Raw genomic sequence first — 25,572 nt, forward strand, 5'->3', positions numbered from 1 at the left:
TTAGCATAAGTTACTGTAAGTAGTGTGTAAACATAGGGACTGATGGTTCAAATGGCTCTGAGCACTTTGGGACTTAACATCTGAGGTCATCAGTTTCCTAGAACTTAGAACGACTTAAACCTAACTAAATTAAGGACATCACACACACCCATGCTCGAGGCAGGATTTGAACCTGCGACCGTAGCGGTCGCGTGGCTCCCGACTGAAGCGCCTACAACCGCTCGGCCACATCGGCCGGTCTATCATGTATTCTAGAAGAGTTGCAAGGTCGTCAGTGGCGCCTGTTCTTTCGAGAGCAGTTACTATCTTCATATCTATGGTTAAACGTTACCCAGCCATTGACCTTCATCTGTGCGAATGCGCACAGGTTGCCGGAACTCTTACGGGAATCGTCACCTTAGTGTGAGCCAGTAATGAGTGGATGGACAAATACCTATTAAGTACATTACGTATGCGGATTGTGGACGGTTGGGGATGTGAGTCTCACGGGAAGCGTGCGAGGGATAAATTCCTGCAGTCGTGCTGTTCATGTGTGCCCTCGATGGCTCAGATGGATTGAGCGTCTGCCTTGTAAGCAGGAGATTCTGGGTTCGAGTCCCAGTAGGGGCACACTTTTCAGCTGTCCCCATCGAAGTATATCAACAACACCTGTCGGCAGCTGAGGGTTTCAATTAATTATCAGTTGTGAAGGTGATTCGATGAACCCTTTGCCAGGCACTTAAATGTGTTTTGCAGGGTATCCATATAGATGTAGATGATAACTCGTCCCGTGTCGCACGTGCTCAAAATGATTCATACTGCAGAATGCATGCAAACATACTCACCGAAAATACGGACGAATATCAAGTGCAGGCTGCCGAGTGCTGCATATCCAGCTTTGACAGATCGGCTTTTCCTGCCAAGAAGAACAGGAAGTTGCTGTCTAGGAACAATCAGAGGTAGAGGAAGGGTTGATAAATACTCCTTGACTTGCAGACTAAACGTAAATAACGAAAATACATTTTTGGTAAAAATTGGTCAAAACATAATCGGTTGCCCTCCGTATTGGATTAGCTGTTTTGAATATTGAAAATCTGACTTCAGATTCGTTTTCAGCGACATTAAAAATATATATGTAACACTCAGTTCATGCAAATCGAAGTAATAATATAACTAAATGTTTTCCCTAAACTTTGAACACATTTTTTTCGGGTAACTATTTTCTCAGAACGGCATGCAGCATAAATTAAAAGTGGTTCGTTCTCTTAACATCTACCTCTGACCCCTAAAAGTAAACACTTTTCTTAGGAACTTATAGCTATAATATGACATTTGTTAATATTAACTAATTTTTGTGTAGGCATAAGGAGTGAAACAAACCCTCAAAAATCGAACTCAAAGTTCGAATTAGCACTGTATCGTTAAATTTAAGGTTGTTTCATTGCGGTTAGGTATACGCTCCCATAAATTTTATGTTTTATCGACTGATGTTATCCATTTTCAATTTCAGAGGAATAATGTAGTATCAACTGATGTTACCCATTTTTGAATTCAGGTAACATATGAGGTGCCACACTGCACGCGCTCTGCGTACTCCAGTCTCGCAGGCCCTTGATCAAATCATAATTACGGGCGCCATTTTTTATTGAAAATCTAAAATTAAGCTCATAGTATTATCACTCGTAATTCCCAAACAGATCTTTCGAATGTATTTTCATTGTCTCAAAAAGAATTTCAAATTTACCCTTTTTTGCTCATTTGTATGAGAACCTGGCCGTAACGCCGGAATATAGTCACGAGATTTTTTTTCAGAGACGCTGTACGTTCGCGAGAAGACTTTCGTTCTGCGCGTGTCGAAGGACATTCCTCAGATATTACTGTGTGTGTGCTACTCAGTCGTGCCATTTAAGTGTACATCTTTGCATAGTTTTCCTTTCACGATGTAAACAGTGTTCCGCTTAGTTGCTAACTGGCCAGTGAGTGGTTCCGAAGGTATCGGATGTGCGGTGCGTTCGGTCTGCTAGGACAACAGCAGACTAGCGTGGTGCGATGGCAGAAGCAGACACTGAGGGAGCTAGCTGCTGGGACGCCAGCGAACAATTTATGCCAAGTAAGACGAAGAGGACTATTCTAAAATTACGAGCCGTCTCAAAATTGTTTACCATTGGTAAATCTTGCTGTTGAGTCTGACAAAACTGGCAGTTTTGCCTAGAGATACATTAGAGAGAGCTACAGGAAATCCCCCCACCCCCGCTCAATGAATTTTTGGTTGTGATGACAGGCCGATTGGTAGTGTAGCCCGAGATCTAAGTTAGGTTGGAAGGTGGTAATTTGATTGAGAGTTGTTTACGCCAACGATTATGAATGCCGACTAAACGTTGTGCGAGCAGATTGCCCTGTAGCGTAGCCTAGCGTTTCCGTCCGCGCCACATTTAACACACTTTCTCTAACTGTGTACAAAAGTCTACAACAGCCACGATAACTACGTTTCTGGTGGGGGGAGGGTAGAGTCCACTATGTAACTTTCACTGCAAATTTTAGTAACCGCATAAACTAACCGAAATAGAAGCGTAATTTTAACTATATTTCCTTTTGTGGGAAAATAATGGTTCTCCTCTTTCGGCAGCAACTGTAATATGTAGGCGACTTATTAGTTTTTTTTAACTCTGAATCATGATCTCAATAGACGCAGTGCTTTTTTTACGTTACTTGATTTGTGGTCTATAGTAAACAATGCAACGAATTGGTAAATTCTTTGAAGTTTGACGTGTGTTACATAGACGACGTCTGCAATGTTCATAAGGCCAAGTTTGCATATATTCGGTGTCTGTTTTTTTGGCCATGTACTGTATAATTAAAGGGAGGAGGATTATGTTCAAGGAGCAGTGCATTAGCAGTCTATGGAGAAATTGAGAATTTGGATCTAAAGAATGGCATGCTCGGGCAGTTCGTGCTATTCTGTTGACCACTGTGTAATTCGGACACAGTGATCATTGCCTCTCCCTAGTAACCAGGGGACTCGGGTGCTAATCCTGGTCTGGCACAAATTTTCAAGTGCCCATTGACTAAAGTCTGTGCCCATTGTCAGCTAATGTCATTGTTTCGGTGTTAAATTGTATTTTGTTCACGATACGTAGTTTGGCTTTTTCATGGATAACAGCTTTGAAAAGCGTACAGGTTATATTGATATTTGCTCGTCGTTAGTCCAAGGCAACTATAGCGATTTATAAACACAGTTGTAGTTCGTATTAAGCCTACATACGTAATTGTGTCCTGTGTTTCTTTACCAAGAACTACTTCGTAAGTAATTCCCCTGTAGTGGTATTTTGTTTTAGTATTTTGTTTAAATATTTATAGACTGCAGGCTTGGATAAAATATGAAACACATGTCCGAAGTTCCTGTTGATACTGCAGATACTGTTTCATCCGTACTAGGGGCCAAAACATTTCATCTAATACAGAAGGACACAATTTGTCTCGAGATTTAGCAATTTTTCGTAATAGAGGCCTTGCTTCGATATATTTTTCTCTAATTCTTGTTTGGATTTAATCTTAAAACACACTAACTCTTCCACCACTTATTCGATATGTGGTTTTATCCATTTCGTAGCCTAGAGTTCCTAAACGGTCGATAATATTAATGATTTCCTTTCTCAATTATATTTTCTGTAAATCTCCTGTTTATGGTTATTGCTAACATGTTTCACGTTCTCACTTTTATTATTTTTATTTTTCTAGTTTTGTGCCTTGTAGCCAAATTTTCTTTGAATCTGGTTTCTAATTCTGAAATAGTAACAGTTGAAGGTCAAGAGAAGATTGCGGTCTATTTGAGGAGAGTGGCTTGGAGATTTTTTATAACAGACGTATACAGGTCATGGGGATCCTTACCTATATACATTTACTTCGAGTGTGATGTAGCCCATTCTCTTGTCATGATCTCGGCTGTATCGTAGCACATTGTCTCGGTTAGGTTGGAGATTTCTGTTGAGAGTTGCCGAAGTCAACGAAAGTGATTACAAAGTAAAGACTGTGCTAACAGAACGATCTGTAGCGTAGTCCAACACGTTCTTTCTGTCCTTTTAAAGCCTCTTTTAATTAAAAATAACTAAAGCTGCAAGATACAATCACAAAAACTGTATTACGTAATAGAGTAATCCCAGACTATTGTTGTGTAAGTTGTGTGCGTACACTATTTTTTTTGTCAGTGAATATACATTTTTTTACTCATTTGCTGGGTTTCAATTTTCCCCGTTTTCTGGCAAAAAACCTTTTCCTGTGAAGGGCCCATTAGCTTGTCGGTTATATTTGTGACATTCTCGACGGTCAGTAATTTCCTGATAGTCCATCCACCGGCGTCATTGTTAACATCGGATATAGATTTTAGTATTAGGAAGGCTAATATGAAGCTAATGCATAAGTAGGTCTAATAATTAATAAAAATAGGAATGCGGGTAAGCTACTACAAACAGCATAGTGAACGCATTGTTGTGGCCAAGATAGCCACGAATCCCACGCCTACCAAAGTCGTAAAAGTAGTCCGCAGATGATGAAGAAATTGATGAAATGTGTGATGAGATAAAAGAAATCATTCAGATAGTGATGGGAGATGAAAATTTAATATTAATGGGTGACTGGAATTCGACAGTAGGAAATGGAAGAAAAGGAAACGTAGTAGGTGAATATGGAATGGGGGTAAAAAATGAAAGAGGAAGCCGCCTGGTAGGTTTTTGCCCAGAGCATAACTTAATCATAGCTAACACTTGGTTCAAAAATCATGAAAGAAGATTGTATACGTGGAAGAGACCTGGAGATACTGCAATATTTCATATATATTATATAATGGTAAGACAGAGATTTAGGAACCAGATTTTAAATTGTAAGACATTTCCAGGGGCAAATGTGGACCCTGATCACAATATATTGATGATGAACTGTAGATTAAACTGAAGAAACTGGGAAAAGGTGGGAATTTAAGGAGATGGCACCTGAAAGAACTGACAGAATCAGAAGTTGTAGAGTGTTTCAGGAAGATCATTAGGAAACGATCTACGGGAATGGGGGAAAGTAATACAGTGTGATGAGGGATCTGAGTGGTGTACTGTCAAGGGGGAGGGGGTTTCTCAGGGATCAGTGTTGGGGCCGCTCCAGTTCCTTATTTATATAAATGATATGCCCTCAAGTATTACGGGTAACTCTAAAATATTTCTGTTTGCTGATGACACTAGCTTGGTAGTAAAGGATGTTGGGTGCAACATTGACTCCGTTTCAAGTAGTGCAGTACATGACCTCAGTCCATGGCTTGTAGAAAATAAACTAACGTTAAATCACAGTAAGCTTCAGTTTTTACATTTTCTAACACACAATTCAACAAATCCTGACGTTTTAATTTCACAGCATGGGCATATGATTGGTGAAACTGAACGGTTCACATTCCTAGGTATTCAAATAAATAGTAAGATGTCGTGGAAAGCCCACGTTCAGGATCTTGTTCAAAGACTTAATACTGCCATTTTCACTATTGGAACGGTGCCGAAAGTGAGTGATACTTCGACAAGTAAATTAGTCTACTTTGCTTATTTCCATTCACTTATGTTGTATGGTATTATGTTTTTGGGTAACTCTTCCCATTCTAGAAGGATATTTTTGGCTCAGAAACTGGAGGTTCGGGCAAAAAGTGGTGTGAGTTCACGAACCTCTTGTCGACTTCTGTTCAGGGAGTCTGGGTATTTTGACATTGGCCTCTCAATATGTATATTCCTTATTGTCGTTTCTTGTTACCAATATTAGTTTATTTCCAACAATAAGCAGCTTTCACTCGGTTAATACTCGGCAGAAATCAAACCTCCATTTGGATCGGACTTCCTTAACTCATGTGCAAAAATGTGTGCAGTATACTGCTGCATCAATTTTCAATAAGCTGCCACTCGAATTCAAAACTCTTAGCAGTAATCCACGCGCTTTCAAATCGAAACTGGAGTGTTTCCTCATGGGTCACTCCTTTTATTCTGTCGAGGAGTTAATTGAAAAATTAAGCTGGTTCTCATTGTACTGCTGATAGCGTTTGCTTAAACTTATGGACTGATTTTCTCTCAGGTTCATGAACATGTATTTCTATCTGTTATTACTTTTTTGTTGTAAGTTCATGTGTCGCCCTAACCGCCGGCTGCTTCACGTCTGCTGTGCAGCGAGCTACCTTAATTTAAGTATTAACTCTATTTTTCTTACTTGTCACTTCTTCTTCCGTGTGTTTTTGCTTTTAGGAAGCTTTAATTGTCGAGTGCTAGTAATAGTGTTACATAGATTTCGTGTTTGTTTTGAATACAGTCAGAGAGAGTCCTTGTAGTCAGCCATAGTGCCAGTAGTGCTAGTGTTTGTTTTGAATACAGTCCAGAGACAGGTAGTGCTATTTTCATTGTTTTCCACAAGAAGTGGTTAGCAATCACAGTTTAGTCAGTAATCAATCGCCTTTAGTGAATTAGCAGTCTACTTAAAAGTTGATTAAGTCTCTTCGGTAAATTGATTCCTTAGGATGGATAGGATGTGTGACTGCTGTGTACGGACGCTGGCCACTCTTCGCGAACAGCTGAGCGTGTTGATGGCCGCGGTCAGCCGTCTTCAGGCTGCTGCCTCGGAGTGTAGCGGCAGTGGGGAGTCTGGTGCGTCGCATGGTGCACCCCAGGTATTAGATGCTTCACCCACTGTCCCTGCTGTCGAGAGATCTTCGCGGGTACCGGGCGCGGTTGGGCCACCCTCTCCCCAAGGGGAGTGGCGGGTTCAGTGGCGTTCGCGGCGCACGAGGCGGAGGGTCAATGTGGAGGCTGGCCGTGTGGCATCGCCCGCTCTGCCTGTGAATGGACATGTGGCTGCTCCTTCAGCAAGGTCCGAGCAGGCACACGGGGGGAGGGGTTTATTAGTTATTGGGAGCTCCAACGTTAGGCTAGTGATGGAGCCCCTTAGGGAAATGTTATAGTTCTGGGAGGAGATTTTAATTTTGCTGGATATAGACTGGGAGACTCAAACGTTCATAACGGGTGGCAGGGACAAAGAATCCATTGAAATATTTTTAAGTGCTTTATCTGAAAACTACCTTGAGCAGTTAAACAGAGAACCGACTCGTGGCGATAATATATTAGACCTTCTGGTGACAAACAGACCCGAACTATTTGAATCAGTTAATGCAGAACAGGGAATCAGCGATCATAAAGCGGTTACTGCATCGACGATTTCAGCCGTAAATAGAAATATTAAAAAGGTAATAAGATTTTTCTGTTTAGCAAAAGTGACAAAAAGCAGATTACAGAGTACCTGACGGCTCAACACAAAAGGTTTGTCTCAAGTACAGATAGTGTTGAGGGTCAGTGGACAAAGTTCAAAACCATCGAACACTATGCGTTAGATGAGTATGTGCCAAGGAAGATCGTAAGAAATGGAAAAGAGCCACCGTGGTACAACAACCGAGTTAGAAAACTGCTGCGGAAGCAAAGGGAACTTCACAGCAAACATAAACATAGCCAAAGCCTTGCAGACAAACAAAAATTACGCGAAGCGAAATGTAGTGTAAGGAGGGTTATGCGAGAGGCTTTCAATGAATTCGAAAGTAAAGTTCTATGTACTGACTTGGCAGAAAATCCTAAGAAATTTTGGTCCTATGTCAAAGCGGTAGGTGGATCAAAACAAAATGTCCAGACACTCTGTGACCAAAATGGTACTGAAACAGAGGATGACAGACTAAAGGCCGAAATACTAAATGTCTTCTTCCAAAGCTGTTTCACAGAGGAAGACTGCACTGTGCTTCCTTCTCTTGAAGTCGCACAGTTGACAAAATGGTAGATATCGAAATAGACGACAGAGGGATAGAGAAACAATTAAAATCGCTCAAAAGAGGAAAGGCCTCTGGTCCTGATGGGATACCAGTTTGATTTTACACAGAATACGCGAAGGAACTTGCCCCCTTCTTGCAGCGGTGTACCGTAGGTCTCTAGAAGAGCGAAGCGTTCCAAAGGATTGGAAAAGGGCACAGGTCATCCCCGTTTTCAAGAAGGGACGTCGAACGGATGTGCAGAACTATAGACCTATATCTCTAACGTCGATCAGTTGTAGAATTTTGGAACACGTATTATGTTCGAGTATAATGCCTTTTCTGGAGACTAGAAATCTACTCTGTAGGAATCAGCATGGGTTTCGAAAAAGACGGCCGTGTGAAACCCAGCTCGCGCTATTCGTCCACGAGACTCAGAGGGCCTTAGACACGGGTTCACAAGTAGATGCCGTGTTTCTTGACTTCCGCAAGGCGTTTGACACAGTTCCCCACAGTCGTTTAATGAACAAAGTAAGAGCATACGGACTATCAGATCAGTTGTGTGCTTGGATCGAGGAGTTCCTAGATAACAGAACGCAGCATAACATTCTCAATGGAGAGAAGTCTTCCGAAGTAAGAGTGATTTCAGGTGTGCCGCAGGGGAGTGTCATAGGACCGTTGCTATTCACAATATTCATAAATGACCTGGTGGATGACATCGGAAAGTCTCTGAGGCTTTTTGCAGATGATGCTGTGGTGTATCGAGAGGTTGCAACAATGGAAAATTGTACTGATATGCAGGAGGATCTGCAGCGAACTGACGCATGGTGCACGGAATGGCAATTGAATCTCAATGTAGACAAGTGTAATGTGATGCGAATGTATAGAAAGATAGGTCCCTTATCATTTAGCTACAAAATAGCAGGTCAGCAACTGGAAGCAGTTAATTCCATAAATTATCTGGGAGTACGCATTAGGAGTGATTTAAAATGGAATGTTCATATAAAGTTGATCGTCGGTAAAGCAGATGCCAGACTGAGATTCATTGGAAGAATCCTAAGGAAATGCAATCCGACAACAAAGGAAGTAGGTTACAGTACGCTTGTTCGCCCACTGCTTGAATACTGCTCAGCAGTGTGGGATCCACACCAGATAGGTTTGATAGAAGAGATAGAGAAGATCCAACGGAGAGCAGCGCGCTTCGTTGCAGGATCATTTAGTAATCGCGAAAGCGTTACGGAGATGATAGATAACCTACAGTGGAAGACTCTGCAGGAGAGACGCTGCGTAGCTTTGCATGGGCTTTTGTTGAAGTTTCGAGAACATACCTTCACCGAAGAGTCAAACAGTGTATTGCTCCCTCCTACTTATATTTCGCGAAGAGACCACGAGGATAAAATCAGAGAGATTAGAGCCCACACAGAAGCATACCGAGAATCCTTCTTTCCACGTACAATACGAGACTGGAATAGAAGGGAGAACGGATAGAGGTACTCAGGGTACCCTCCGCCACACACCGTTAGGCGGCTTGCGGAGTACGGATGTAGATGTAGATACTGACACGTTCCATGACCTTGAAGATTTGCTCCTCAATTTGGGCCTACGAAACTTGACATGCGCAGAGAAAGAGGGTAACAGAAGATATATTGAATTTAATTTATGAAAGGAGAAAATACAAAAATGCAGTAAATTAAGCCGGCAAAAAGAAATACTAATGTCTCAAAATGAGATCGACAGGAAGTGCAAAATGGCTAAGCAGGGATATCTAGAGGACAAACGTAAGGATGTAGAGGCGCATATCACTAGGGGTAAGATAGATACTGCCTACAGGAAAATTAAAGAGACCTTTAGAGAAACGAGATTCACTTGTATGCATATCAAGAGCTCAGATGGAAACCCTGTTATCAGCAAAGAAGGGAATGCAGAAAGGTGGAAGGTGTATATAGAGGATCTATACAAGGGCAGTGTACTTCAGGACAATATAATGGAAATGGAAGAGGATGTAGATGAAGATGAAATGGGAGATGACATACTGCGTGAAGAGTTTGACAGAGCACTGAAAGACCTTAATCGAAACAAGATCCCGGGAGTAGGCAACATTCCATTACAACTACTGACAGCCTTGGGAGACCCAACTCTGACAGAACGTTACCGTCTGATGAGCAAGATGCATGAGACAGCCGAAATACCGTCAGACTTCAAGAAGAATGAAATAATTCCAATTTCAAAGAAAGCAGGTGTTGACAGATGTGAAAATTAGCGAACTATCAGTTTAATAAGTCACAGCTGCAAAATACTAACGCAAATTCTTTACAGACGAATGGAAAAAATGGTAGAAGCCGACCTCAGGGAAGACCAGTTAGGATTCCGTAGAAATACTGGATCATGTGAGGCAATACTGACCCTACGACTTACCTTATTAAGTAGATTAAGGAAAGGCAAACCTATGTTTCTAACATTTGTAGACTTAGAGAAATCTTTTGACAATGTTGACTGGAATAGTCTCTTTCAAATTCTGAAGGTGGCAGGGGTAAAATACAGGGAACGAATTCAATTTACAATTTGTACAGAAAGCAGGTGGCAGTTATAAGAGTCAAGGGATATGAAATTGAAGCAGTGGTTGGGAAGGGAATGAGACAGGGTTGTAGACTATCCCCAATGTTATTCAATCTGTTTATTGAGCAAGCAGTAAAGGAAACAAAAGAAAAATTCTGAGTAGAAATTAAAATCCATGGATAAGAAACTAAAACCTTGAGGTTTGCCGATGACTTTGTAATTCAGAGACAGCAAAGAACCTAGAAGAGTAGCTGAACAGAATGAAGTGTCCCGAAGGGATGATATAAGATCAGCATCAATAAAAGCAAAACGAGGATAATGGAATGTAGTCGAATTAAGGTGGGTGATGCTGAGGGAATTAGATTAGGAAATGAGACATTTAAAGGAGTAAAGGAGTTTTGCTATTTAGGGAGCAAAATAACTGATGACGGTCGAAGTAGAGAGGATATAAAATGTAGACTGTCAATGGTAAGAAAAGTGTTTCTAAAGAAGAAAAATTTGCTAACATCGAGTATAGCTTTAGGTATCAGGAAGTCTTTTCTCCGAGTATTTGTATGCAGTGTAGCCACTGGAGGTGAATAATGGACAATAAATAGTTTGAACATGAAGAGAATAGAAGCTTTCGAAATGTGGTGCTACAGAAGAATGCTGAAGATTAGATGGGTAGATCACATAACTAATGTGGAGGTATTGAATAGGATACGGGAGAAGAGAACTTTGTGGCACAACTTGACTAGAAGATGGGGTCGGATGGTAGGACACGTTCTGAGGCATTAAGGGATCACGAATTTAATATTGGAGGGCAGCGTGGAGGGTAAAAATCGAGGAGGGAGTCCAGGAGATGAATACACTAAGCAGATTCACAAGGATGTAGGTTGCAGTGGGTACTGGGAGATGAAGCTTCCAGACGATACAGTAGCATGGAGAGCTGCATCAAACCAGTCTGTGGACTGAAGACAACAACAACAACAACAAGGTATTTGTGTGATGTGTAACCTTCAACAGAAGTGGGGCAGACAAGAGGATTAGATTATATGTACTTTCCATTGAAATTGATCCATAATGGGGAGATACTCAATGGGAAAATAATATGCTAATTTACTATCCACAGACCGCAACTGGACTGATCATGAACGAGGAATGAAAATTTAGCCACACTTCTGATTGTACACGTATTATTTGACCCCCCTCTCTCTCTCTCTCTCTCTCTCTCTCTCTCTCTCTCTCTCTCTCTCTCTCTCTCTCTCTCTCTCACACACACACACACATACACACACACACACACACACACACACACACACAATCGCGCGCGCGCGCTAGTTCTAATAAATAATTCAATTCATTAATGGTGTCGGAAGAGATGGTTAGCAAGAAATCCTTTAGGCTCCTCGTAAACTGAAATCTGTCAGTAGTAAAGCTTTTTGTGGCTGCCGGCAAGTTATTGAAAACATCGTTCTCCTTAATGATGGAGACTTTCTTGCACCAAAGTAATTAACTTACCAATTTTTGTGGAGATTATTCACTTCTAGTTATGACTTCATGAAATGAGCTGTTGATTTGAAAATATTCATTTGTTTTTAAACACAACATTCACGGGGAGAACGTATCTTCCATCTCCACCATGTTAACTGATCTATTTATATGACCCTTATCCTAAGTTGTGTTATATTAACGGTAAAACACAAAACATTTCTTACATGCATTTCCACTGTTTTCCAACAAGCTGACAATTTTTCATGAATAATATATTAATACTGAAATTTTTAGAAAAATTTTGAAAGAGAGGTTTTGCAGGCAAATTTCAAAAATAAAAAGACCATAGTGTTCATTATAATACAACTTCTCCATGGTTTTTAATTCCTACTCCGAAGTTTTCTTTTGTTTTCTTTACTGCTTGCTCAGCAAACAGATTGAATAACATCGGAGATAGGCTACAACCCTGTCTCGCTCCCTTCCCAACCACTGCTTCCCTTTCATATCCCTCGACTCTTCATGCCCTCGAGTAAGAAAACTGACCGTTAGAATTCCATGGTTCTGGGATAAATGGTTTGAGAGGAAAGGTACATTTAGTTAGAAAAGTTACGGAAAATTTAAAGTTGCATTGCAATTAACGTCGTACATGCACTCATTTAAATTCATAGTTTCTTTCACTTTCCAATAGTATGCATGCTGTACAAAAACATAACATTTGTTTCATGATATTTACTTTTTTATTTCTTGCAAGTCTTCTAGAACTTCTCTCGAAAACTTTGTGGGTAGATCTTGGCATTTGTTTTGTTCAGAAACGTTATTACTGTAGCAAACAACTGACTACGAGACAAGAAAAAATGTATTCAATAGGTGAAAGCTCAAAAACTACGGGTAAAATGTCCCTAGGCTTATCATCTCAAAGAAGAGATGGCACAGAGAAACAAGTGGGCATGTCTTACATAGCAAGCTGCCATTTAAACCGACATTTTAGTACCTTCAAATAAGGATTTGGAATAAAATACTTTCATATTCGCACTAAGTGTAAATCAAACTGGTACAGTCACCAATAAACAAAATTATTTTCATTGTTTTCGGGGTTCCTTTTGCCTTTCGGAATAAATATATTGCGAATCAGCAGTTAACATGCCTGGTTCCCCAAACAGGAGACGACTAGAAACTTCCGAAATGTGGTGGTGTAGAAGAATGCTAAAAAAGTTTTGATCGAATAGCTGATGGGGAGATACGAAATCAGATTAGGGAGCAGAGAAATTAATGGCACAAATTGACAAAAAGAAGCGATCGTGGGTAAATGTCATATTTCGATTCCACCCATCCGCTGTGACCCACGACGTTCTGCATTACTTTGATTAGTTGCATTTCGAAGGATACCAGTGGCCTTATTAAATGTTAACTGGGATTGCCTTCGTTTCTAGAGCAATTTATAACGTTCGTTAACTATGATTTTTTTCGGAATATATCGTGATGAACTCTGGGAGGAACCACAGAACACAGCTTAAATTGTCGTTGAAGAAACGAGTAGTGATTGTATTTTTATCTTTCTTATCCGACACGTTGGGGAATCCAAGGTATAATGGGGTACACAGATGAAAACTTTGATTAAATGTACAAAATTGATAAATAAGAGAGTTACAAATTTTTATATGAACACATTATGATGTATTAATCACAAAAATATAAGAACATTGCCATAAAATAAAACAACAATATTTTCTCACTCAAAAACAGAAATTTATATCATTTGCACGCGGCAGAATGGGGTGGTAAATACAAGTGATTACAAAAACGTATAAAATTATCGGAAATGCAGAAAATATTGGCTTGCTCGGTATTTTTTTTAGTTTAAAGTGAGTATTAATGTCAAACTACAGTTTTCATGTATCGTATCCTTTTCTTGAGGCTGTTTACAAAATTCACACACGGGGAGACACTCATCATCTTCGCTATCTATTCCTGCACAAGAATCGTGTGTCCATTTTTTGCACGTGGAACAAGCGACCCAACCTCCAACTGATTTTGAATATAACCCACCACAATATACACACTGACAGTCAGAACTTACCTCATAATCACTCTCGTTAGTATAGTATTCTTACTCCTTTCTTCCATTTACCTTCAGAATCTTTCTCTCGTTTTTGAGTTCTTAATTTTATTCTCTTTCGCAAAAAGTTTTCTGTTTGCTCTTTCTTCTTTGTCAAAGTTCTTTTTTCTATTTCTCCCATTAATGACTTTTAACTCTTTTTTGTACGGCGAATCAGTTAAAACAACGTTGTTTCCCCTTTTCAGTCTCGCTCTTTTCTTGCTTTCGTTAACTTTTGACAAGAAAATCAGAATCTCAGGTGAAATATGAAATGAGGAGGTTGTGTTGTCAGTTGTCATCCAAGAGCACCCAAGATTAGAACAATTAGCCCCAATAACTTTGTTATTCTTAGGCGGCAGTTCATTGTAACAATTCGCTGAAACCTCGTCCCCTTGATTATCCAGCCCGTTTGAGTCGTCTTTTTCAGCTGGTGTGCTAGTTGGAGGCAATTCCAATTGTTCAGATATAATAAGCCCTTCATCTGACGGCCTATCACGTCCGCTGTCAGTTGTGTGTGCCGATAGGAAGTGTGCGTCTTGAATATGGATGGGTCCGTGGGCCATATTGCAGTAGCTTCGAAACCTTTAATAGCGGTTTTCATTGTTGCGCTTTAGACGAAAGCTGAACCAAAAAGCGTTGAAATTTGAAAGATAGTTACGACTTTCCCTGCGTGGCTTCGCAGCCATTTCCGAAGCTGATCACTATAACGAGGATTTATAAAACAAACATCAAGCGGCTGAAGTCTGTGAGAGCAATGTGGTGGTGAAGAAACGCCACTCTCCCTCGCGTAGTCCATAACGTCATTGTTCGTGGTATGAGCTGAGTGGCCATCTGATATAAGGAGAACTGGGACGTGCTTTGATGTCTTAGAAAATACCACTAATTGTGGAAACCATACAAATAAGGACTCTGTGGCCATCCATGCGGTGCTGTGGACCTCAGCGCAACCTCCTGCTGTCAGTCCTAACTCAAATTCTTTCTGCTTCTTCTTTAGTGGAAAAATAATCGTAGGAGGAATGTCAGCTCCGCTTGCTGACGTACTAATGAGGCTGGTTGCAGTTTCGCCCCTTTCTGCAGAGGTTAACGATCGCACTGGACGGTTCCCTTTGCAAGCTGCGCTGTTCGATTGGTTTTTAGCATTAACCGAGACGCCTGTTTCATCACAATTAGTTATTTGAGAAGTCATTAGTATGTGATTGTCAGTTACATTTGTTAGCAACGAAAAAAACCTATCGACAGCTACTTTATTAAAATCAATGATTCTTGTACCAGATAATGCTTCGGGCTTGCGAACAAACCCGCATTTGCTTCTTCATTGTTTCATGATGTAATAAAGATTTCGATTTGTTTTGCTCGAAATTTTCGAAAAGGTATCTGTAAAAACGTGCAAAAATTGAAATGGCAAAACTGTGCACCTGCCGAAATACGAGTGCGTATACTCATTTGAAAACATTTTCCTACACCGCTTCTGATACGCTAGAGGTTACCGCACAGTAAACAACAATTGTAGTTGACCATTTGCCTGCATCGTATAAAGTACGGCCAATAAAATATTTTTGTAGGGGGGACACATCATCTCATCCTAAATGGAGAGTTCATCTATACGTGTAAAAGTAACCACTTGTGCCAGAGGGAAGTGTGTTGGGAGCCTTATTGTTCCTGTTGTATATTAACATTACAGATAATATAAGTAAGCTCACATATTTCGAAAATGATGCCGATATCGACATTGAGGTAACAAAGGTCGTGTGAAGCGATATGCACATACAGGGGATAGTAAAAATGTGACCACCTATACTTGCATCTACATGGATACTCTGCAAGTCACATTTAAGTGCATGGCAGATTGTTCATCGAACCACCTTCACAAGTCTCTATTATTCCAATCTCGCATAGCACCCGGAAAGAATGATCACCTGTGTCTTTCCATACGAGCTCTGACTTCCCTTATTTTATCGTTGTGGTCGTTTCTACCTACGTAGGTCGGTGTCAACAAAATATTTTCGCATTCGGAGGAAAAAGTTGGTGATTGGAATTTCGTGAGAAGATACTGTCGCAACGAAAAACGCTTTTCTTTTAATGATGTCCAGCCCAAATCCAGTATCATTTGTGTGACACACTCTCTCATATTTCGCGATAATAGAAAACGTGCTGCCTTTCTTTGGACTTTTTCGATCTACTCCGTAAGGACTATCTTGTAAGGATCCCACATCTTCCAGCAGTATTCTAAAAGAGGACGGAGAAGCGTAGTGTAGGCAGTCTCCTTTGTAGGTCTGTTACGTTTTATAAGTGTCGTGCCAATAAAACGCAGTCTTTGGTTAGCCTTAACCGCAACATTTTCTATGTGTTCTTTCCAATTTAAGTTGTTCGTTATTGTATAATAATAATGGCGTGTGACGAGGGCCTCCCATCGGGTAGCCCGTTCGCCTGGTGCAAGTCTTTCGATTTGACGCCACTTCGGCGACTTGCGCGTCGATGGGGATGAAATGATGATTAGTACAACACAACACCCAGTCCCTGAGCGGAGAAAATCTCCGACCCAGCCGGGAATCTAACCCGGTCTTTTAGGATTGACAGTCTGTCGTGCTGACCACTCAGCTACCGCGGGCGGACGTTAGTTATTGTAACACCTAGTTATTTAGTTGACTTTACGGCTTTTAGATTAGACTGCAACTTCTCTGATAGTGATTCGTCCATTCTGCTTCACCAGCAATATTGCGGGATCAGTAACGACCTGATTTGCGGATATTGCGGGCGTACCTTAACTGGCTTCTGTCTTCATTGATTAGCGGCTACCTTTGAAATGGTTGTACCACTCCTTTAGCCCTGCAGTACCCATTACTTTGTCCACAAACACACGATGGTTTCAACTTGAGAATTGCCAAGCTTGGAGCCAAATGTGATGTAAAGACGTCATTTTGCTCAGAATACTAAATCCAACGTGTACCACTTGCAAGCGTTCCAAAGTAGTGGAGAAAATCAGGTATGTGTGCTAAATATGCCTGAAAACATGAGCGCATGCGCGCCCTGATACCATTGTTGGTTTCAACAATTAAAAAAGGTCGGATATTTTTTGAACAGCTCATGTATATAAGCCATCGCCAGTGATGTCGAAAGAGCAAGATACCCCTAACTACGGCAGTTGTATAGGTAGTGCGAATGGAGCGGTCTATTGTCTGACGTATCTCCATAACAGCTCCGAACCGAATACCCCAAAGTTCGACAAATGGTTCAAATGACTCTTAGCACTATGGGTCTTAACATCTATGGTCATCAGTCCCCTAGAACTTAAAACTACTTAAACCTAACTAACCTAAGGACATCACAAAACACCCAGCCATCACGAGGCAGACAAAATCCCTGACCCCGCCCAGCAAGAGAGGCGAAGAAAACCAATGTGCAATCCGTGTGCATACCGGGGTGGGTCATTCCAGATGTGGAAAGGGTCCTTCCGGATGCCATGAAGGGTACAGGTTGCACCCATTTGCAGGTGGTCGCTCATGTCGGCACCAATGATGTGTGTCGCTATGGATCGGAGGAAACCCTCCCTGGCTATCTGATTTGGTGAAGACTGCCAGTCTCGCTAGCCGGATGAAAGCAGAGCTCACCATCTGCAGCATCGTCGATAGGACTGACTGCTGACCTTTGGTAAAGAGCTGAGTAAAGGGTCTGAATCAGAGGCTGAGATTGTTCTGCGACCGTGTGGGCTGCAGATTCCTCGACTTGAGCCATAGGGTGGTGGGGTTTCGGGTTCCGCTGGATAGGTCAGGAGTCAACTACACGCAACAAGCGGCTACACGGGTAGCAGGGGTTGTGTGGCGTGGGCTGGGCGGTTTTTTAGGTTAGATGGCATTGGGCAAGTACAAAAAGGGCGGCAGCCTCAACGAGTTCGGGGCAAAGCAGGACATGAGGGGACCAAGCAGCAATCGGTATTGTAATGGTAAACTGTCGAAGCTGCGTTGGTAAAGTACCGGAACTTCAAGCGCTGATAGAAAGTACCGAAGCTGAAATCGTTATAGGTACAGAAAGCTGGCTGAAACCAGAGAGAAATTCTGCCGAAATTTTTACAAAGGTACAGACAGGTAGAAAGGATAGATTGCATGCAACCGGTGGTGGAAAGTTAGTCGCTGTTAGTAGAAGTTTATCCTGTAGTGAATTAGAAGTGGATAGTTCCTGTGAATTATTATGGGTGGAGGTTACACGCAACAGCCGAGCTAGGTTAATAATTGGCTCCTTTTACCGACCTCCCGATCCAGCAGCATTAGTGGCAGAACAACTGAGAGAAAATTTGGAATACATTTCACATCAATTTTCTCAGCAAGTTATAGTCTTAGGTAGAGATTTCAATTTACCAGATATAGACTGGGACACTCAGATGTTTAGGATGGGTCGTAGGGACAGAGCATCGAGTGACATTATACTGAGTGCGCTATCCGAAAATTACCTCGAGCAATTAAACAGAGAACCGACTCGTGGAGATAACATCTTGGACCTACTGATAACAAACAGACCCGAACTTTTCGACTCTGTATGTGCAGAACAGGGAATCAGTGATCATAAGGCTGTTGCAACATCCCTGAATATGGAAGTTAATAGGAATATAAAAAGAGGGAGGAAGGTTTACGTGTTTAGCAAGAGTAATAGAAGGCAGATTTCAGTCTACCTAACAGATCAAAACGAAAATTTCTGTTCTGACACTAACAATGTTGCGTATTTATGGAAAAAGTTCAAGGCAATCGTAAAATGCGTTTTAGACAGGTACGTGTAGAGTAAAACTGTGAGGGACGGGATAAACCCACCGTGGTTCAACAACAAAGTTAGGAAACTACTGCGAAAGCAAAGACAGCTTCACTCCAAGTATAAACGCAGCCAAAACCTCTCAGACAAACAGAAGCTAAACGATGTCAAAGTTAGAATAAGGAGGGCTATGCGTGAAGCGTTCAGTGAATTCGAAAGTAAAATTCTATGTACCGACTTGACAGAATATCCTAGAAAGTTCTGGTCTCACGTTAAATCAGTAAGTGGTTGGAAACAGCATGTCCAGACACTCCGGGGTGATGATGGCATTGAAACAGAGGATGACAGGCGTAAAGCTGAAATACTAAACACCTTTTTCCAAAGATGTTTCATAGAGGAAGACCACACTGCAGTTCCTTCTCTAAATCCTAGCACAAACGAGAAAATGGCTGACATCGAAATAAGTGTCCAAGGAGAAGAAAAGCAACTGGAATCACTCAACAGAGGAAAGTCCACTGGACCTGACGGGGTACCAATTCGATTCTACACAGTACGAGAAAGAACTTGCCCTCCCTTCTAACAGCCGTGTACCGCCAGTCTCTAGGGGAACGGAAGGCTCCAAATGATTGGAAAAGAGCACAGGTAGTCCGAGTCTTCAAGAAGGGTCGTAGAGCAGATGCGCAAAACTATAGACCTATATCTCTGACGTCGATCTGTTGTAGAATTTTAGAACATGTTTTTTGCTCGAGTATCATGTAGTTTTTGGAAACCCAGAATCTACTCTGTAGGAATCAACACGGATTCCGGAAACATCCATCGTGTGAGACCCAACTCACTTTATTTGTTCATGAGACCCAGAAAATATTAGATACAGGCTCCCAGGTGGATGCTATTTTTCTCGACTTCCGGAAGGCGTTAGATTCAGTTCCGCACTGTCGCCTGATAAGTAAAGTAAGAGCCCACGGAATATCAGACCAGCTCTGTGGCTGGATTGAAGAGTTTTAACAAACAGAACACAGCATGTTGTTATCACTGGAGAGACGTCTACAGACGTTAAAATAATCTCTGGCGTGCCACAGGGGAGTGTTATGGGACCATTACTTTTCACAATATATATAAATGAGGTAGTAGATAGTGTCGGAAGTTCCATGCGGTTTTTCGCGGATGATTCTGTAGCATACACAGAAGTTGCAGCATTAGAAAATTGTAGCGAAATGCCGGAAGATCTGCAGCGGATAGGCCCTTGGTGCAGGGAGTGGCAACTGACCCTTCACATATACAAATGTAATGTATTGCGAATACATAGAAAGAAGGATCCTTTATTGTATGATTATATGATAGCGGATCAAACACTGGTATCAGTTACTTCTGTAAAATATCTCGGAGTATGCGTGCGGAACTTTTTGAAGTGGAATGATCATATAAAATTAACTGTTGGTAAGGCGCGTACCAGGTTGAGATCCATTGCGAGAGTCCTTAGAAACTGTAGTTCATCAACAAAGGAGGTGGCTTACAAAACACTCGTTCGACCTATACTTGAGTATTGCTCATCGGTGTGGGATCCGTACCAGATCGGGTTTGCGGAGGAGATAGAGAAGATTCAAAGAAGAGCGGCGCGTTTCGTCACAGGGTTATTTGGTAACCGTGATAGCGTTACGGAGATGTTTGACAAACTCAAGTGCCAGACTCTGCAAGAGAGCCGCTCTTCATAGCGGTGTAGCTTGCTCTCCAGATTTCGAGAGGGTGCGTTTCTGGATGAGGTATCGAATATATTGCTTCCCCCTACTTATACCTCCCGAGGAGATTACGAATGTAAAATTAGAGAGATTAGAGAGAGCACAGGGGCTTTCAGACAGTCTTTCCTCCCGCGAACCATACGCGACTGGAACAGGAAAGGGAGGTAATGACAGTGGCACGTAAAGTGCCCTCCGCCACACACCGTTGGGTGGCTTGCGGAGTATAAATGTAGATGTAGATGAGTGTGGTGCGTGATGCGGCGCTCCCCATCCCCATATACCGATCAAATCAGTCACGACTTGAACCGAGCGTGCCCGAACATTGTCCTACAAAATGATGTCCGCCTCCTGCAGAAACCGACGCCGCTTCTTTCTCTCAGTTGCTTTTCTGCTTTGTAACACAGTCTGTTTCGTTTTCGAGTCCAAACCGCTTAACAGATATTGTTCAAATTTGTCATGGAGACAGTTTGAACTCTGAGAAAGAACATAGCCCACTTTAAAAAGCAAGAAAAATTTTTTTTTGCATCAGTGAACGTAAACTACATTAAAACTTACTTATTTTGCTTGTATAACTTAAGAATTCTATAATGTATAAGTACTTCAGTAGTCGCCGTGCGGGATAGTCTCTCAAACGAAATTGCTCCCACGTCCGAGGCCTTTCAATATCACGTCTTCCATTCCGTTTGTAGTTCAGAATATTTTGGGGAAGTCTGGGACGTAGCATTCTCACCAGTCTTCACGATATTTTTGAATTTTTTAGTTTCTGTTGAAAATACTTAATTTTTCTCTAGTATCTTCATTCCTAATCATTTCTTGTTGTGCAGCTCTTCGAATTTCTTAGGAACCTCATCTCTGCCGTGTGATTTTTTTTGCTTTTTTTTTTAACCATGTTTTCGCTTTCATAGCATAATACAGGAACCGGGACCACGTTATAGAATTTCGGAACAATCTTTTTGTACTTTATTGCCCAATATTCAGATAACAGTGTCACAGACAGCTTAGAATTTGTGTAATTTATTTTAAGTATCAGAGTAAAAATCAGATCTTACAGCGTAGCCTAAGTGAAAGATTAAGAGACCAGTTCTAAAGCAGGATTATCCAAAACTAGTTTTAAAATGACTGAGTATTTTCCTCGGAGTGCACTTATTTTCGTTTTATTACTAGAAATTTTAAAGTTGTATTCATAGCATATTTCGTTCAGGTGGTATATAGATCTTTGGAGGTCATTTCGTGAACGTGAATCATGTCATCTACAAACAGAAGCACAATCAGGTATTTCTCATTCGTTATCCCAATTCTTTTGTCTTGTCGTAGTTCCTGCTTTCATTTATGAAGAACGAAGTCAATGTAAATACTAAAAATGCTGACTTAATCTGCTCATTTAAATGTATACCGAACGAGCTGCCGCAGTGGTTAGTACATGGTATGATGATGATGATGATGATGATGTTTGGTTTTTGGGGCGCTTAACTGCACGGTTATCAGCGCCTGTACAAAGCCCCAACCTTTACACAGTCCAGTTTCGCCACCTTCACGAATGATGATGAAATGATGGCATCACAGACACCTACTTCCCGGGCGGAGAACGCAACCCAGCCGTGAATCGAACCCGGAATCCCATCACCAGCAACGCTAGCTTCTACACGACGAGCTGTCAACTAGTACACTAGACTCGCATTCGGGAGGATGACGTTTAAATCCGCATCCGGCCATCCTGATACGTTTTCCGTAACTTTCCTGAATCGCTCCAAGCAAATGCTGGGATGATTCCTTTGAAAGGGAACGGCGGACTTCTTTTACCCTTCCCTGACGCATTGCCAACTCCTGCTCCGTCTCTAATGACCTCGACATCGATAGCACATTAAATGCAATCCTCCTTCCGTCCTTCATTTAAAGGCATAGGTTTACGCAATAAGTCGGGCGTTAAAAGTTAAAAACTGCGTACTCGTCTAAGGCAGCATAATTTCATGGCGCGCAAGTTATCGAGACTATATTCACCGAGCATTTGTGAAAGGCAGCACGTGGCGACTTCCAACAAACTTCACACATAATTTCGAAACTTGGCGAAACTTTTTTTCCCCTCTGACATCCCTGACAGAATGATGAAAGGAAAAAGACTTTTATCACTTCTACATTTTCGCTGTTCGTGCAGTAAAGTGTCAGCATCAGGCTTGATGTTTCACTTCATTACTTCTTTACTACTCACTTTATTCGCAACACATTTGTCAGACAGTATCCACATACGTCGCCAAATGTACCTGAAAATTATAGAATTGTACAACACCTAGTTCAGTACATAAATATTGAGACGTTTTCGAAAAACTAGCTTCTCTTACAACAGAGCGTCTTCAACTGCAAAGGGTTATGTTTCTTCAGGTCAAGTTTTTAACACATTAACTGATACGGAAAGTGAACGAACTTCTGAAGGTGGTTTACATATGGGACTTACCGTTTTGAGACAGCAATTTGGAGAGGAGAAGGGGCGGTGGTTACGCGGTCTATTTGGATCTTCAGTGTTTCCGCAAATGATGCTGTTGCCTGTAATAAAGTTCTGTTTGAAAGAAGCCACGCCCTCATAAGATTTCAGTGTAGTGCAAAGCATGACAACTTAGTTTAAATGTTCCCGAAATGTAAAATTGTTCGGTTCACAAAACGATATAACCTTATCCTACGAGTATAGTGCAGCGAGTCAAATTCGCAATCGCTCAACCCACATGAATACCTGGGTGTAAAAATTTCTAGAGATTTGAAATGGAACCGTCACATAGTCGCAGTCTTAGGGAAATACGGTAGCTGGCTGCAATTCGTTGGTAGAATTCTAGGAAAATACAATCGGTGTACAAAAGAAATTGCTTACAAATCACGCTTGCGACCCATCCCCCAATATTGCTCGAGATTCTTGGATCCTAATCAGATACAACTGCCCGGCGATACTGAATGTATACAGAGAAGGGCGGCACGAATGGTCACAGGTTTTTTGACCCGTTGGAGAATGTCACACAGTTTCTGATCAAATTGAACAGGCAGGCGCTTGGAAACAAACGTAAAATATCCAGAGAAAGTCTACTTGGAATATTTCCGGAGGAATCCTTAACTGTTGAATATAGGCGAATGGTGGTCAATGGAGGGAATGACTGCGAATGCTCGTTAGATTTGCGTTCTCTTCCGTAGGCTGCGATGCAAACTAATCCTGGTAATATTCCCGGTGTGAGATGTAGTTGGCAGCTCTGTAAATGCTGACCGGTGAGTCGCTTAAAGCCCAGGTGAAATTAATCTCGGAGGGACACATCACGCTCCCAACCGACTAAGCATATCCCCTAAGGATCGCCTAGAGCCTGTGACTAGTGCATTGAATGTAAATACGGAAAACTGCAAAAACTCACTTTTTGAACTATTTGTAATTCCATTAACTAGTTTTGTAACCTTTACAGACTCATCTTCAAATGTGGCACACAGAATTTCCGTCTCTCTGACGTGGAGACAGGGCGACAGTAACATGGTGACATGCGTCGGAAAACCAATTATTCCACTTACTGACTAACGGGCAGTTCATGGTAGACACAGACTATCCCGTGGAAGAGCAAAGTATCGCGAGGAGACCTAATTAGAAAGTTTCTAGAACTGACGTTACATGATGAAAGTAGGAATGGAATATACTTAAACCGCCTAGGTATTGTAACTGTAGGAAGCGTGAAGACCAGAAGAGACTAAGCACAGCACGCACAGACGCTTTTAAGCAGCCACAGTTCGCACGCTCCATACGTCAGTGGAGTGGGAATAAGTCCTAATAACTGGTATACTGGCAAGTTCCATCTGTCACGCAATTCACGGTCATTTATAGACTACAAATTATAAGCTGCCTATGTTTTGTTTAAATTTGGATTACAAGAAAATGGGCGTTTTGCAAAATGTCCTAGATAAGTCTCCTCTTCATCAACACCACCACCATGAGTGTTCTGCCCTAGGGCAGGTCTTCACATGTAGCTCTCCATGCAGTCCCATCATTTGTTACCCTCTTGTTTTCTCACAACTATTTTCTGTTCTTACGCTGTCCATCACCTGGTATGTTCATCGTCTTCTTCTTCTTCTTCTTCTTCTTCTTCTTCTTCTTCTTCTTGCATTCACCGTTTCCTCCATACCATCAATAAACAATCTCTTCTCATTCAGTGTCCATGCCAATTGTGTTTGCTCATCCTGCTACCTTTAAAATTTCTCTCTGTTCTCCCACTCAACACCACCTCATTTCTCACTGTGCCTTCCTATTTTATCCCCTATCAACGCACCCACATAAAAGCCTCCTGTTATGAAACGTCTCGTTGGCAATTGCTATACGTATTTTCACCTCCATATTACTTCCAATGTCGTCCATAATAGCACGTCGCAGTTATCTAAAAACACTAAATTGTTGTGTATCTTCCTGCCTAACATTATAGTTGTTCTTGCTTTTCTTGCACCTATCACCGGACATTTTGCGATTTTCTTATTATTTATCATTCCAATTTACTCACGCCTCTTGTTCAATTCTTTTAACATTTCAGTCATACTTCTTTCGCTCTCTGCCAATAACACCACATGATCCGCGAGTCTAATACATTCTGCTCTCCTAACAACAACCCGCTCCCGTCTATGTCGTTTCAAACGTTTTTGAATGACATGCTCCAAATATATTTACACACTAAGGAGAATAAACGTATCCCGGAGGACTTACCCCAGCGCGATGGAAATCGATACACGTGATGTTCATTCATGCCCAATAGTATCCGAACGACCTGAATTGAAATTCGCCTGATTCACATGCAACCCACATAGCGCAACTGTCTAGCAGGTCTCCTTATCGCTCCTTGGTACAGTCGTTTGACTATTGAAAGTGGTTCCAACAAGTCACCACGAGAAAAAACTGTTCTGTATCGCAATAACTCAAGATGTAAAGTAATACCACGATACTACAAATATCACGGAACACCTTATCACAGATAAGACTGCCCTTAAGGCTTGTAGCTCACATTTATTACAATAAATGACATACCTGACATTTTACCACTCTCATTATTACGTCAGATAGGTAATGCACGTAGTAAATTCGTCGTATTCATGATTTACTCTTCAAAGTAACATACCGTACTTATTATTTAACACAAAATAAGATTAAAAATTAAAGGTATTCACGAGCAGCTAATTGAGAATATTTATGAACTTCA

The 25,572-nt window shown here is 41.4% G+C and overlaps 1 non-coding gene across 1 annotated transcript; it reads left to right on the forward strand.

Annotated features, from left to right (window-relative positions):
* The first annotated feature begins 534 nt into the window (after nt 1–534).
* Nucleotides 535–609, forward strand: Trnat-ugu (transfer RNA threonine (anticodon UGU)). The gene has a single exon. It is a non-coding gene; the product is annotated as a tRNA-Thr (tRNA).
* Nucleotides 610–25,572: the final 24,963 nt, after the last annotated feature.

Source organism: Schistocerca gregaria, chromosome 9 (assembly GCF_023897955.1).
Source record: "Schistocerca gregaria isolate iqSchGreg1 chromosome 9, iqSchGreg1.2, whole genome shotgun sequence".
Lineage (NCBI taxonomy): Eukaryota > Metazoa > Arthropoda > Insecta > Orthoptera > Acrididae > Schistocerca > Schistocerca gregaria.